Source organism: Acromyrmex echinatior, chromosome 2, assembly GCF_024713525.1.
Source record: "Acromyrmex echinatior isolate Ae372 chromosome 2, ASM2471352v2, whole genome shotgun sequence".
In the NCBI taxonomy this organism is placed as follows: Eukaryota; Metazoa; Arthropoda; class Insecta; order Hymenoptera; family Formicidae; genus Acromyrmex; species Acromyrmex echinatior.
In genome coordinates, this window is record NC_141853.1 from 24,475,746 (window position 1) to 24,493,509 (window position 17,764).

The following is a 17,764-nucleotide window of genomic DNA, read 5'->3' on the forward strand; positions in this document are numbered from 1 at the left end:
TATTTAAACGTTTTACAATATTGGCGTTCTACGGCACGAGACACATTTGCATGAAAAATAAATGCAAAAAGCGTTAACAACCGTAACGATGGGGCGGTGGTTTTAATAATGCAATTATTATAAAACCGCCATATGCGTTCGACGTAAACAGGTAGCTTTTAAACATTCATTAGAATTGGATAGTGCTTTTTAAAAATTGATCTGCGTCATTCAAAGGTTTATTAATCCCATGGGTAAATGCTTAAACGTAAACGTGCCTAGAATCTAAATTACTTCGAATCACAAAGTCGATACACATAGCGAGACTTCTCCACGCATTTTTCCGTTATCGGCACCCACTTTTAATTCAGCGGAATTCTACAATCGACGAAGTACTTTACTCTGAGATCGAAGCTATCTGTGGGAAGAGAAAAGGTTGGGAAGGAGGATAGAGAGTAAACTCGTACGCCGTTACGAGCACAGCACTTGGTGCATTTTACGGTCGCTCTTTACGTCGGTCGTGGGATACTTTATTACACCTTCATTCTCCTTTTCGCCCTCCCTCCGATGCTCTACGCTTATTCTCTTTCTCTCTTTCTCTTTTTCCCTCGTCTGTTGTTTCTCCTTTCCACTGTTCGATCTCCTCCAACTCTTGATTGTATGCACATTCGCTCGACTTCGCCTAATCGCATTATGGTAATTTCGCTATCGCACTACGCATCTTCCAGACTAAGTAACGTCGGTACGTATGTATACATTTGCATTGCTTTAATGTTTCACATTATTGGACCTCGAAAAATACCGATTTATGCTTGTTCCATCTACAGAAATGATGGACATTTTAAAAAGATACGATATATAAAATATAAAAAATATATTTATAAGAACAAAATTATTATATTAAGGTCATCATTAAATATATCATTAGATATTTCATAGTTAATTAATTCATGTTATTTTATTTTATTTTTTTTTTTAGAAAGATGTTGTTTGTTTCATATTTTTTCATTAACAAATTTGTATTAAGAGAATTTTTTCCATTATTTAAAAATATACCATAACTGACACTTAAATTTAAAGCTAAATATTACGTCAGATTAAAAAATTTAATTAAACATTTCATTCTAGTCTAGCTACGAAATTAAGAATAATATTGCGGAGAAAGAAATATTATACATTATTAATACAGTCGATTCACATAATCCTTTGATAGTAAATTGAAGTTTGTTTGAGGTCGAACGTTGAACTTTTTCGAGGGAGAAGAGTAGACATGTTGATCGATAAGAAGTAATAAGGAAGATCCCCCTTCCTCTTCACGTGCTGTTGGCGAACGAAATGCAATTTTTCTATGATATTATCACCGTAAATTCATCTTGACGGCTGCTTAACCCAGATTCCTAGTTTCCTGACGGCTATAAAGTTCGCGAGTATAAAGAAAGTGCATCGCTATCCTTATATAATGGAAAGCATGTGTGACAATATTCATCTCGATGTCGAGGTATCCAGGTGCTCGCGCTCTCGGTAATATCGCAGCAACGTAGAGACACGAATAAAACTGGTACTGTGAATAATACAACAACTCTCACATTACAATTAAAACATAGAACGCAACGTTCAGAATTTATCACGAACGCGTGCTCAATCGTAAATCAGATTATTAAATAATCGCTTACCGCAAAAAGATTTGATCGCACACGTTGCATTACGGTAAAATGTTTGATTGCAACGTTTGCATGAATAAATAATCAAAAACAATAGTGACCTATCATAATCCCATGGCCACGCAATGCCTTCAGCGGTCGTTAACCTTCTGACCTCAGAAATATGTATATAATGCCTCTTCTTTTCTTTGTAAGAAAATTAATGGATGCGGCAATTTTATCATAAAAACTACACAAGCTTTTCGTAAAATGTAAATATAGAGAACAAAAATTACACGTACGCGTGTACTCTTGCATGGTTATCGATTATTATGATATGCCGCAGCCAGCGATGAGCATCAACATCGCCATAAATTCCCAGTACCAACGTATTTCTCTGCGTGCATCACTGGAATCCTAATAACGCGCGTGCACATCCTTTGCGCATCTCATATCACATTATGAAATAAGAGGAACTTAAATAAAATTTACCATATTCGATATTAATATGGTCTAAACATTTATTCATAAAAATATTTCTTTCAGATTCCAAGTTTATACAAAAATTAATGATAATAAATTTGATGATAAATTACATTTTTTAATACATATAATACATTATAAAAAAATTATATTTTATTTGGAAGATTATATTTTATATACACCTGTATAAGTTTGAACTTTCTTTTTATAATTTCGAAAAAATAATCAATAATTAAATAGCGATAATAATTTTTTTTTCACTTCGTTATAATATCTTTTTTACGTTTTATCTTTTTACTTGAGCAATCAATCATTTAATTTGTTACAAAATAGTTTAAGGAAATGAGACAGCGAAAGGTAAAAATTTGCAAGACGAGGTGGAAGGTTTGAAGCGTGAGATACTCTCGGTGGAGGAGAAAAAAAAAAGATCTACGTCGCGGATGGACGCGCAGAAAACCACGGTGATTTTTCCTGAGCCAGATTAAAAGCGGAGCCATCCCCGAGGCAAGTCGTTGTTGCACCGTCACAGTGGATGAATGGGGGTGGTTCTGTGCGAGGATGGAATTTCCACCGTGCACTGTCCTGCCACGTGGCGCACTGAGTTGAAGGAATAAGGAGCGATGGCAAGAACGATAATAACAAGTCGGTAAGGGAGGCGGGGAACAATAACCGTGAAAGCGCGTCGGGAACACGGCCAAAAGGCAAAAATGTCCGTCCGTTCGCCAGTGAGGAAATAGTTTTTTAGCTTCTGGTCGCTGTTGCGCGTTCTATACTGTCGTACTGGACGTAGGTCGATGGTATCTTTTCTTTTTTCTTTTTTTATCTCTTCGATACTCGTCTCGAGGAGCCCAGGCAGGGGAAGAATGCTCGGAAGGCTTGAAAGCACCGGACTTACAGGTCGGTGAGCTTCGAGGGTACAGACGATCTAGATGTTATCCTCTGTGTCTGTATTCGCTTGAATGTCCGTTTAGTTCTTATTTGATTTCAATCGTTATCAAGTTATACAACTGTACTATGGAAAGTAAAACTCTACGTCGTCTACCAATACGGTAGTAAATACGTACTAATGATTATAATCTTTTTAGTAATAAAGTAATTGCACTCGAAAAGAAATTAATAATTTTATAAGTATATATGTATAAAATTAATCGAAAGTACACAATCGAATGTAATCGCGAAATGTATGTTGATTAATTAATTAGAGATCGCTGTATTTGTAATATATTAAGATACTACCAACTACATAAAATTTATTTCCATTGTAAGTCCGATTGTGTATTGGAAATAAATCCTCCTATAATAATTTATATTGAATAAACAAGACTTTTCCAATAATTGTGCCAACAATAATGGTATATTTACTCTGCTACCATATTTGATTAAATCATGGATATGTTCTCACGTGACGTTATTCGTATGAAACGTGATAAATGTAACTTTACATTATTTTATATACGCGTACATTTTTAATAATATGTAAATACGCAGTGCTATTGACACGTATTACAACGTCTAGTATAACAACGTCATTAAAATGAGCAGAATAATGCGTGGCGAACGATCCTTTTAATATAGTAGAAAGCGCTCGTGAAAGTCAGCCAATGTCTACCCGACCGTAAAGCAATACTACTAAGCAAGATGACAGAAAAATTGTGATTAAATATTCACATTGTGATATTTAATTCGCATTACAAATATATTAAATTAATTTATTAAAAATGAAAAGTACGTAAAATCGTTCTACAAAAAATATTTCGTCACTTGTAGTTATTTCTTAATTTTCGAGAAACTACAATAATTTTTAATCCTTTGTATGTACGATTAAATCGTGTTCTGTGCATTTCTTTTCTTTGAGATACTAGGAACACTTGATTAAATAATAATCTTCATTATTTCCTTTTTTTTTAATACACAACTTTACGAATACTTTCTAAAGATGTTAAAATATATGTAAGAATTACTTAATAATTTTTGTATACTTATAAAAATTATGAAAATTGATTTAGATACGAATGATATATATGTAGTAATCGGAAAATCATTGTATGTACCAAATATTAATATATACATTAGATTTAGTCATAATATTCCAAAAACGTATTCGTACATCGCAATATACACATAACAGTACAGTAATACGACTGTGCAGCATATTCCGCACGTTTTGCGAAATATTTGCTGGAATCTCGATGCTTAGCCTTATCATGCAAAAAAGGAAATCTGTATGATAAAACCTGTTGTGCGTGGTTGCAACATAAACTTGCTCGATTTTCGTGAAGTCAACATATACAGCTGTCACCATTGCAAAATGCTCGATTTATCTTCATGATGTGGATCATGTTGTAATTTGCGTATTTGGTTTATTACCTATTTTCCACTAGTGTGATAAACTACCTTTATTGATAGTACAACAGCGGTAGATTACAGAATACCGCAAGAGCTATCGATTCAATAATTTCCAACTTCAGCTATTCTAAAATAATAGACGTGTTTGTAATTACAAGTTTAACATGAAAGTGTTAGTAACATGAAAAATAGTATAATTCAAATAGAATAATTCAAATATCTGGAGAATTAAAATTACATTCAGAGTAAAATGAAAAAATTGTTATTTAAAAAAGTAGTATTGTATAACCAAATACAAGTCATTTGTTATATAGATTATTGTGTTTGCTCATTTTTATCGTATTAAATTAGTATTATACGATAACAAAATATATACATATATGGATCAAAAATTCTAATGCTTCTCTTTTACAAAATATATTCTGTTCTTATACTAACAACTCTGTGAAATTGTAAAAATATGAAAAAGAGGCGAAATAGCAGAGAATTCAGCATTTTATATACTTTATATTTCCATACATGTGGCATTAGCATTTTATTTTTATATTTTATAGGATAATGTTCTTATTATATTACTATTTGCAAAGATAATAAAGATCATTTTACATAAAAAAAAGTTACCACTAATAATGCACATTTTCGTTAAGAGGATTAATTAATAGCTGTACGCGTGCGTACCTTGCATGCAATTTGGTATGTTAATGCGAAACTCGTATAATCTGATTATCCGTATCATTTCTGCCGGTATAAAGGTAAGCAGAAAAAAATGCTTTCTGAAACAAGGGGGAAAATATAGAATGAAAGTGGCGTCAGCAACTCGCCGCCATCCAGATTTCGATCCCAGTGCACGGATGCGCGCGAACTGTGATAATTCTAAAATGTGGGCCGTCGATTCATTAGCAGATATGACAAAAATCCTTTCGCGTGCCGTAATCCGAGCGTAATTTTTAATCCGGCCTACTGGCAGAATTAATCCCTACTGATGGAGTTCTACGTAATGCTCGGTGAGAGATAGCGAGAATGGGAACAAGAGAGAGTGCGAGCTTGGTTTTCAACGAATATATGTACATTGTATATACTAGGTGAGCAGCCGATAACACCACATACCGATCTGCCTTTTATCCATCCGATAAATGATGCTAACTTCTCCCTCTCTTTCTCTCTTTCCTTCCCCCTCTCCCTCTTTCCTTCTCTCTCCCTTTTCGTAATTCATAAGTGACTAAGTTTTTTTCTTTCCCTTCTATCACAATATAATTCCTATCACAATAAAACAAAATGAGAGTATTTTATGAAAATATATAACGCTTTGCTAAATGAGGTAAAGCAATAAAAAATTTGTTTAAGTAAATGTTAAAAAAATATATGTTAATTAATATAACTTAGATTTGTAGAATTTGATAGAATTTTGATTAATTTAATTTATTTAGAGATTATTTGTTTTATACAATTATTTGTAAAAATTATATCTCTTAAATAGGTGTAATTGTAAGAAAGCTAAATAAAGATTCTCTCTCTCTCTCTCTCTCTCTCTCTCTCTCTCTCTCTCTCTCTCTGTCTCTCTCATTCATCTTCTCGTTTTTCCTTTTTCTTTCTTTTCTTTTTCTACAAGAGAATAATGGCGATATGTATGGCCAGCAATTAATTGTCATATCATCCTGCTTCGAAACCCCGTTGGCAATGGCATTTTCTTCATCCTTGTTTCCCGTTCCTTTAACATTTTTTCTCTCATCCATTTCTCTCAACCTGGACGATAACGAGACGTTAGGAGTAATAAATTGTCATTAGGTAGGAGCGGTCCGGTCGCTCGTTAACGAACCCGCTGCGCACTGAGGAACAATACCGGACGTCGCACTCGAGTAAATTACCTACGCCAATTGCGTAAGCAACAAGTGCTCATTATGTGTTTAATGCCCTCGGGGCCAATTCGATGTAGTAACGTTAGGTTGTGATTGTTTGCGTAGTTATTGAATAATATCTTTAGCTGTTTATCACGGATCTACTGAAAAATGATCATGACGTTGTTTAATTACGTCACTCGTGTCATGGCGGAAAATGTTCGCGCGTAGATCATCTAAAGCTGTGTATAGCTTAACGAACGAACAATGAACGCGAATATTCGAACATTCGTATTCGTGTTTGTAAGCCGTTTGTTCCTTTTCTTGAATGCATCAAACATTAACGTTTGATCAGATTTAATATTTGTTGCATATATCAACTGAACTTGTGCAACGAATAACAACAACGAACTTTCTCGACCGGCGTTTACGGATATATATACCTGGCTTTAGATATAAACTTGATATTATTGCGATATTGTTCACACGGTGCTTGATTTTGTTTTATAAAACAAAAAAATGTAAAACGGTTATATCGAAACCGCGAGGTACAATTGCTGCTATCCCATGATTTTGCGGAAGAGAGGAGATAATATTGCTTTCCGTATATCGCAACAGAATCCGCATAATGGATGTATAGGCGTGAATAGCAAAGCATTCTAAAGAGTATGAAGTGGAAGATGTATAACTATGGATTAGAGAGGATAATTGCGTTTTGCTTTGCGGAACACTAATGTATTGAAATGCATGTACATTCGTAGTCGGTACCACGGTGGTCTCGCATCAGGACTCCCGGCGCCGACTTTCTATCGAGGAAGAGGAAGCAAGAAACGCTGATGCCTGACTACTTCTCCGCTCCTGGGAATTATTCATTTTGCTCTTGCCACTCTTGAATATTTTTCATAAATATTCCACAACTTTAGCGATTGCGCTACGCAGACTCTGTCACAGTTCTGTCGCGTTTAATCACTCGTGCATTAGATTTTAATCCTAATTAAACGATAATTGATTAATAATTTTCATACGCAAATGTCATTCACGCTAATATCCCGATTATAAAGATCAATATTTCTACATTATTATCAGCTATTTCAGTTCTGAAATTCGGTATTTAACATTTATGCATTAATCATCGCATTAATATGTCGGAATTAGCAACAGTTCTATTTTCTGATCTATTTTTAGTACCGTTACTGAGGAAACACTTTGTAAGTTACACTACGTTTAAAAATATTAGATAATCCCACATGATGAGTCTATTTGACTCTATATATCAACGTATTACGTCAATGTTCTATTATTGTCCGTGATATCGATTGTCCGCATTGCCGGGACAATCAGAGTCGCGTTTTCACTAGCTACTTGTTAGTGAGCTTACAGATTATATATTGATGTAACTATAATTGAAGAGATGGGCGGAATAAAGGCACAATTCTACTTAGATTCTTTTTCCGGCAATTAGCTTTTTCATGTAATATTGATCGTAATAGAGAAGTATTGTATAACTTCTTAAAGACATAAATTCATTTGATATTGTACTTATTTGTATAATAAAAAAAGTAGCAAGTTATTTTAATTTTTATTAATATCAAAATTTTGTAATTAAGCCTTCATTCCGCCCATCCCCTCAATTGTTGCTAAAAATATTATTGAAAGATGTATATCTTACATCTAAAAATACCAAAAATATAAAAATTTCATAAACTATGACATTATTAATAGGGATATTAATTTTCAAACGAGCAACAATTAGTATCTTTAATATACTTAATTGAATCTTTGATTGAGAGTTTAGATTACAATATTTTATATAAATACCTTATTGTCATCTGGCGGGATACTTATTGACGTTCGAAATTTTTAAATATTTTTTTATATATTTTTTTTTATATTTTAACACTTCACAATTGATGGGTTTTAAATTTTCATTGTATCCGTTATTTTTTGTGCATTAATTTAAGATTGTATTTCTGCGTTGTAGCACTGAGGAAAGCTTTGTAAGCCGAAACGTTTGTCAATTATATTAATTCAAAATTAATTTAATTAAAGCTTGAAATAAGCCATGATATTGTATTAATTTTTAAAAAAATATAAGAGCATTTTTTATTCTATTTAAAAAAATCAACAATTTAATGATATTCAAATTTCAATCGGATATATTCCTGAATACTAATGATATCTGACTATCCAGTCGGATAATAAAAAAGTGCCGGGTAATACCGGATATCGGATATTTTCAGGATATCCGGTGCATCTCTAATTATTATGTTTGAATATCTGTATAAAATTTCAGCACAATTCTTTTATCGATTTAAAAGTTATTTAATTTTTTTGTTTGAGTTGAGTCTTACGTAAAATTAATTATTTTTTGTAATTATTTACAAATTCGATAAAGAAATAATATTAAGAATTAAACCAAATTTTTTAAATATTTATTGATTGATTGATATACTACTTGTGTTAGAATTATATTAATATCGTTGAGAATGACTTGAAGTAAGTCGAAACGCGTACGGATTTTATATCAACTTTATATATTTTTATACTTTTATATTAAAAATGGATATATAAACATTTCCATTATTATACTTGCGCACCGAATACCGTGCTGATACCTACTTCCCCTTACATTCTAATCTTTATATTTTTAAATGTTTGTACTGATTAAATAATAATAAATATTCGTGCAAGAGTTTATTTCGATCCACTTGTTTAAAAGTTATTAATTTAAAATTGCAGAAAAATATGTTTTGCTGCATTATAAATTAAACTATTTATTTTATTTTTTGCAGTTGGTTTCAAAGTGTATTCATGGACTAATATTATCAAAATTTTTTAAATAGTACTGACTGATATTAACTTATTTTGGCTGATTGTTTGACTATTAATTTTAGTTGATATTATACAGCCAAATCATCCTTAAAAAATAGTCAACAGAATAGAGATAATAAAAATATTAAATAATGAATCATCGAGTAATAATAACGTTAAGCATTAAGCAAATGAATTGATCTTTTTTTTTTATCATTATGAGAGAGAAATGGCTCGATAGTCACGATCTTGTAAAAATTTTTTCGAGAATTTTCATTTTCTAAAGTTGCACGTCCGCGAACTCGGAGATAATATTCAACTTCAAGAGTTTTCCGTTCCCGAAGCAATTTAGCAGTAATAAAGCACGATCCGGCGGAGTGATCGTCCGTAAGAACGAATTCCAAGACAAATTCTTTCTCGTGCATTCAACCTGTCACTGGCGAGATTGCGCGCGCGCTCGGTAGCTCATGTTCTATCCTGTTTACTTTTTCGCGGCAACGAGAAGATACAGGATCTCCACATTTTGCTCTCAGGAAGTACTTTCGCAGTATTATACACAATATAGCACTGGGCGGCGCGGCGGGCCCAGTTTTCTATTCGGCAATACGAATATTCAAGATTTGATTTGCCCATGAGCTTAAATCATACACGGACCATCCTTCCATTTCCTGCTTTCTTTCAATCTCAATCTCACCATTCGTACATAGATTGTTTGCTCTTCACATTCGGGATTCAATGGATTTTATGCTTTTAGTTTCTCGTACGATGTAAATCCATCAATTTTCCTCTATTTCGAATAAACGTCTATATACTGTTTTTCTTCTAATTTATATTGCTCTCTGATCCATTACGTGTGTGTTATGATTTGTTATTATTTTTATGTATTTTATTATATATATAATATCTTGACTTATATAATAAATAATAAAAACCCCCTTACTAAATAACTTAATTGCATCCCTAAATGGCTGTAAAATTCCTCCTAAACCCACCTTATTAGGCCCTTTACGCTCCTGAATATACCCTAAAATCTTTCGCTCCAAAAGAGTTAAAAAAGCTACTCTTACTAACACATAAATTTCTAAAATAATCAATCTAACCACAGTCATAATCAAATAATTCTTATAATTTAAAATTATTGTATATATATTTAAAAATTTCGATATCATTAAATGTATATTTATGTGCAAATATAAACAATTTAAATATGTGCATCCGTATCTTTTCCAAGAACAATAACAATATTTCAGAAATCGTGAAATATAGCCTATAATGGAATAATCTAATGAACAAATATACGATATATTTTCAATCGAACATATTTCTTCGATATTTTCCCTTTCTATATATATATATATATATATATATATATATATATATATATATATATATATACATATATATATAAAACAGTCACGAGAAAGGTTTCCGCTTGTGTATGAAATTGACACTATTGAAAGAGAAAATTGGATCCACGGATGAATTGTGAATTCGTATAAACGACGAGTTGCAGTCGATCGACGGCCCACAAAGTAGCGATACGTGCGATGGAACGTCTGAGATATCTGTATGTTCAAAACGGAACAGTTTATAACGTAGAAAATTCATAGACTGATGTGCGGCAGTGAGGTAGAAAGAATGTGAATTCGTGAATGATTTTCATAAAAATAAATATCAATTGAATATGTCATATAATAATGCTACATGTATATAATAAGATAGGATAATTTTGTTCTTTATAAATTGTTAAATATAAATTAAATATATAAAAATTCCTAAAGACTCCTTAATGATACAAAATGGATACAACAGGGCAATAAGAATCAACACGTGCAAACCAAATGGTTAACAAAATAACTTTATTAATAATTATTCCCTTTACATGTTTCGGCTCACTTTTGAGCCATCCTCAGAGACAGTATGACGTTGTAATTACAAAAAAAAATTTTCTTACAAACTAATTCATTGCAGTGAGTCACTTCCACCTATTAACGGAAACTATTATATAATATAAAAACAAACTCTAATAACAATCTAAAATATTCTATTGTAAATTAAAATTATTAAGAGATAAATTTTTTGGAGGGAAACAAACGATTTATTGTAAAACAATAGAAGATAGCTCACTAAAATAAAAATTCACCATATCGCGCACTTAAATTCTATAGATTTAATCACAAACTAATCTTTGACCATTCAGCGAATCAGTGTCAATTATGTTGAAATTAATGGATAACTTTTTATATATAATACTTAGAACGTTAATCGCAAAGAAAAAGAAAAAAGAAGGAAAGAAAATTCTGATATTAATTATAGTCCAGATGGACATCAAAAGTGTTCACATTCTTCGTTACATTAAGATTAAATTATTAAAGATTCAATTTTGATTTTGATGTCCATCTGGACTATAATTAATATCAGAGTTTTCTTTCCTTCTTTTTTCTTTTTTTGCAATTAACGTTCTAAGTATATTAAAAGTTATTCCATTAATTTCATCATAATTGACACTGATTCGCTAAACGATCAAAAGTTTTTGATTAAACCTATAGAATTTAAGTGTTTGCGATATAGAATTTTTGTTTTAGTGAGCTACCTTCTATTGTTTTACAATAAATTGTTTTTGCTTCCCCCCTTCCCAAAAATTTACCTTTTAATAATTTTAATACATTTTAGATTGTTATTAGAGTTTATTTTTATATTATAGTTTCCGTTAATAGGTGGAGATGGCTTATTGAAATGAATTTGTTTGTAAAAAAATTTTTTTTTGTAATTACAACATCATACTGTCTCTGAAGATGGCACGAAACATGTAAGCGGATTAATTATTAATAAAGTTGTTTTGTTAACCGTTTGGTTTGCACAAGAATTACGTGCTTGACTCCTATTGCCCTATTGTGTCCAACTATTTTGTTTATAAATTGTTCACGAAATGATTTCTGTCATACGTACATACGCATACACAAATAAACGTAAATTATTTGAAATATATATAACATCATATATAAATTGATTATTATTAATAATATTTATTTATATTTATAACAGGACAATGTTTTTTAAAAATCATATGTATATTTTAAAAAATCGTTTTTTAATTCAGTAAATATGTTTTTATTATTAATAATCCATTTATATATAAAATATTATATATATATATATATATATATATATATATATATATGTCATTATTTAATAAAAACAAACAATAAAGAATCAAAGTATAAATAATATGAATGTGCAGAATTGTATATACATATATACAATTTACGTATCAGTTTCGTAATTAAATTAAATAAATAACTAAATGTTTAGAAATAAATAATTTTCGTGATTAATTCCATTCAAAGACATATTTCGAACAAAGAAAAATAAACATAGCATTCCCATATGACATTTACGATCTCGAAAAAATCAAATTGTTCCAGTTATATCAGTTATATTGGTTATATGTATTTTGTCACGTTTGACGATGACAAAAATCGGAAACGGAAACTAAATTCGCTTGTCTGCACGTTGAATGATACATGCGTCAAAACAATGCACTCCATGGAATCAACTCTCGCTGCGCGGAAAAGTTTCGAAACAATTTTCCGACGTCCATCGCTTTTTTCGATCCTCAGATGCATCCTGATGCCACGTACATTTTCCGTTTTCCCATGCTTCACGACCTGGTGAAAACAAAAATCTTATCCGCAAATAAATCTAGAGACGTCGAACGATACGTCTGCCGGACGACCGCCCTTCACCTCCAGCAGTCACCTTTAACCCGAGATATCGTGGCAAAGTTTCAGTGGGATGGACACCTTCAGGATATATCCATCGTCTCCGGGATCTCACTGCCTTTCTGTTGTAGCTGTCGGAGAAAAGTTTTCTCGGCTCTGCGGCGAGGAAGATTTCTGTCTAGATGCCCTCCCGTAAAACGGCTTTTCGGGGTTCGGGCGTCTCGAAGAACGGCTCTGCACTCTGCTCTAACGAGTTATCGTTGCGGATCGTTGTAAGAGGTGCCTTTTACCGAATTGAGCTTTTCTAGTTTTCTACGTTCACTGTTTTTAACCTTCTGTTACTACCGTGGGAAAAACGCTATAGGCTAACTGTCTCTATTAATGTGCTTTTTAGCTAATTTATTACTGAATTAATTATTAAATATTGTAGCTTTAATTTTATCTGCCTGCAATCAATATCAGTTTTTCAACTACTTCTTTTTTTTTAAATATTTCTTTAATCTAAAAAATGTTAATACTTTATAATGCTTTTGACAAAAATGAAAAAACATGTTTTTGTCCCTATTAATGCGCCCCCAATTTATGTGCCTATCCACATTTGATTCATTTTCACATATAATTACTAAAACAGGTAATAAATTTAAGTTAATTGTTTATGTTAATATTATATAAATCATATTATTTCAATTATATTTTTGAAGTACACTCATAACGTAACGTTCTCAGCTACAATACAGAGCATTAATAAAGACAAGCTTAAAATCTTGTGGTACGTTTTACTGGATTCACATAAATTCCTCACATCTTTCGAAAAATATTTAAAATACTTTAATACTCGAAAAATAAAATATTATTATCGTATGCATTAATAATTTAACTTAACAAAAAAAATATTCTTTCTTATATTTACTTGTGCTAATTTTCTTTATGACTTATCGAAATACAAAAGCACACTAATAAGGATAGGCATAGTAACTGGGACAGTTACCCTAATTGTTGTTGTAATCTTTCATGAAAAATAATTTTTACATCATTAAAGATAAAATATGTAACAAATTTTTCCTCTCTTCCTCTTTCATATGAATAATCATAATTGTGTTATATGTGCATAAAAAATTGTGCATAAAAAAAAAGTTAAAAATACTGTCTAATCTTATCTGAACATGCTCGTAGTTTGCTTTTGTATAATGATATCTGTTTTAAATAGTACCATTTTATTTCATTTTATTGTAAATTGTCCAGCAAGATACACACTAAAAATGATTTAATTTCAACAAATGCAGACATTATGCCACTATCATAAATATGAATAATCATTACAAAAGTGGTAATGTATCAAAATTATACAGTAACGGACGGAAGAACTTCCATGTCGTTTTCAGCATTTTTATCGCACTTTCCCGGGCTGCATAAAAATCTCTACCTAGTTTTATTGTTATTATCACCATAAGCGTCCGCGTATTATTTGCCAACGCTTTCGGGTAGGCCACGTTTATGATTCATTGCTCGACATCGTACGCAATAAAAATGCTGAGCGGGACATTCCTCGTTTCGCGAGTTATTTTCAGCCGTGAATAAGATTCCCTGACTAAACGACGATTGTGTAAAATAATGACCAAAAATGCACGAGGGACGAAGGGGGGGGGGTGGAAATGAGGATGTTTTCGTAATTTCCAAACCAGGAAAATTCGGGAATCAGCCGATCGAGAGATAGTCGCAACGACGCGAAGGATGCAACTGGAAGGTATAAGGATGGAGAATCGTGTCCTAGCCCGTTGAGAGTATCGGCGCCGGCGAAGTCGCTGTGCTACGAGGGATGATTCGATTTAACCTGGGTTCGCTTGAAGTTTGCGGAATCACTGACGAGATTACGGCCGGTATTCTCGGTACGGAAGAAACGGGAGACAGTGCAGCACGGCGTAGCCGAACTTGAAAAAAAAATTTTCCCCAGCAGGAAATGGCAAACTTAATTCTTGCTGTGACGCGATCCTACCTATGCCTCGTCCTTCTTTTCCCCTCCATCCGCTTCACTATCCCTTCGACTCTCGTGATATCCCCGCGGACTCACTGGCACTCGAGTAAAATATGCGTTTTAATTTGCAATTTAATTGGAAAGCCCCTCCATCGGACTGAACAGACAGCATTCGAGCGTTGTCCTCCTGACCCTCCTCTCCTTCGTGCTGTTTTCCGTCTTTTCTTGTACCCTCTCGTATTTCTGAAGAATTCGGTGAACGCATCAAGGTAGTTCGCGAGAACAATAGCCGTTTCGTGTAATAAATTTCCGCTATTTCATATTATTTCTCTCCGATTATACGCTGATTTTACAGACACTTCTGAAAGTTTTCCCAGAATTTGTAAGCATATCATTGAAACAATGGAAACTACGATATATTCGTGAATAAAACACAGAATTATTATATATATATATATATATATATATATATATATATGTATATATAAAATATATAGTTTAAAATATACATAATACAAGAAATATTATGACAGATGCAAAGTTAATATGACGTAAGAATGATACGATTATTCATATTCTTCCTTATGTTGTTGGAATATTTTGGAGAATTTGGGTTATATTAGAGAATTTATCTTTAATGTCAGAACAATACACATCGCATACGTAAGTAAAATCGAAAAGCGATAATATATGTATATATATTTGGAATAAAATTTCATTCTTGTGAAATCGTAATCATTTCTATATTTACCAGAGTAAAGTATTCCGTTCATCAAGAACAAAGCCAAGCGTAGTAGCCAACGTTAGCTCTTCACTACTCGTTTGAATTCAAAGTATGATCTGACACTTGGGCAGTTTTCCGCTACATCACGTGCAGCGCGATTTCCGCGCGTGACGCGATTTCACACCCTTCGCGTCGCTGACAAGTTTTACTTCATACTTGGCTGGTCACCCCAGTCAGAGTGGACTCTCGTCAGTGTATCGTGTGTTGGCACCGACTGACCGCTGGACACGCACGTAATGGTCTATCGCGACAGCGGATTGGCAGTTTGGCGAGAGCTCCGTAAAAGTTTTCCAGCGCAAAATTATATTAAAGAAAGCGAATGTACTTTGCGAATATTTAATTGATTTTCGAGGAGATATGAACTCTTGGTAAATTTACCGTATATTGTGTAATAATTTAGGATCTTTTAATATTTATATTATTATCGCGTTTAACATTCCTCTTAATATATGCGATTGATTTATTTAAATCGTTCTAAATATTATACTGTTATATATTATACATTATTATTTAAAAGTGTAGAAGCAATTATAAATTCATAAAAATTTAATAAGTCAATCAAAATCAATATAATAAATAGGAAATTAATATAATAATTAAAAAATAAATTATATAAAGTTTTAATTATACCATGAAATTACAATTTACAATCAAATTTTAACCCTTAACCACTATAATTAATTTATCATTAATATACGAATTTTGATTATTTTATTTTATTAAATTCACTTTTATTTTTAACTGCTGTCATATAAATTCAAGGTATTCTACTTCTTAATTTTTAGCGCTAATTATTGAATTTAAATTATTATTAAATTATTAAAACACGTAATCATCTTTAAGTGCGTTCGGGGAGCTATTTGTGTCATTCTTCTTCATCGTTTATTAAACATAAAATAAGGACAGAATGACACAAATAGCATCAAGTTTAAATATTTTACGTGCACGTACAAGTCATATTTACAAAAGTTTAATCAAAATTCTGTACTAAATTGCTGCTCTTATTACATCTGTAGTTTATTGCTCTCGTATGAGACTCATAGCAAATGTACAAACGACAGGCGGTCATAACGTAGGAACGCAAGCAAGCATAATTCCCAGCCAGGCTCGACACACCTGACATAACCGTAACGTGGTTTAATTATACTGCCACCTGTTAAGACCAACTAGGAATGCAGTAACCATAGGCTGGCCATTAACTGCCATACCCAGTGTTATTCTATTTGTTTTGCTGCCGTGGAAAATAGAAGACCTGTAATAGAGCGTGGCAACCTACAATAAAACCTTGTCAGAAATTATATTTGAAACAGATTGCATTACGAGAGAATTATTTTGACGTTTGATGTTCGCGAAATATCTGTGCAAATAGAATAACGAACGCTCAATGGTGGGCCCGTATCCTATCGCGTTCTCTATTTTTTGATACGTCGCCGAAAAAAAGGGGGAAAAAAAAATAAAACAAAATATCGGCCCGAGCTGTGTGCGGATCGAGTCAGAAGCTGCGGCGGAAATGTAGGTGGATGTGCAATAAAAACATTCTCGCGTTTGATCTATTGCAAATATTTTTTGCAGTACGAAAAAAGGTATGGGAGAGGAAACGTAGCTCCTTGATCTCCGAAATTGTTATTGCGCGGGTCGCACTTTCACATACGTACTTTCCCGTTGTTTTATTTACGTCGACGAGAGAAGGAATCCATTACTCGATTGGAGATTTAAAGCGGAGGCATGCCAGAAACGGGAAACAACATTTATGACACAGGGATCTAAATAAGAGTAAAAGCACACACGTATAACAGGAAAGAGGGCGAGCGGAGGGAGAGGGAAAGAATTTTCAACGTTTGGTGTTTACAGCGATGCACAAAAGAACCGGGAATGCGAGTGACATCAAATATATATCTCGTACCCGCATGGGATCGGAAAAGTATTCCGAGTGTGTCACATCGACTGACAGCGAGCGCAGTTATACGACATAGATAAACGCGACAAATCTGGCGTAAAACATGTTCAATAATGCATAATGTTCTTGATAATTCGTAGACTTATATTCCGTACATTGTACCAATGGCTCTTCAAATACACGGCTTTAATGCGCCGTTCATATCGTAGCTATGACAAACGACGCATATAAACGAGAATTAAATGAGTTTCCCAATAATTGCTTGCATTCGTTATTATGCACGAAAATGCAAATA

The 17,764-nt window shown here is 32.7% G+C and overlaps 1 protein-coding gene and 1 long non-coding RNA gene across 9 annotated transcripts in view; one reads left to right on the forward strand and one right to left on the reverse strand.

The window, feature by feature from the left end:
• The window catches only part of LOC147910667 (uncharacterized), a 132,421-nt gene that overhangs the window by 82,539 nt on the left and 32,118 nt on the right, over positions 1–17,764 (forward strand). The gene's annotated exons all lie outside the window — the stretch shown is intronic.
• Positions 1–17,764, reverse strand: part of LOC147910668 (uncharacterized) — a 156,793-nt gene that overhangs the window by 69,220 nt on the left and 69,809 nt on the right. The gene's annotated exons all lie outside the window — the stretch shown is intronic.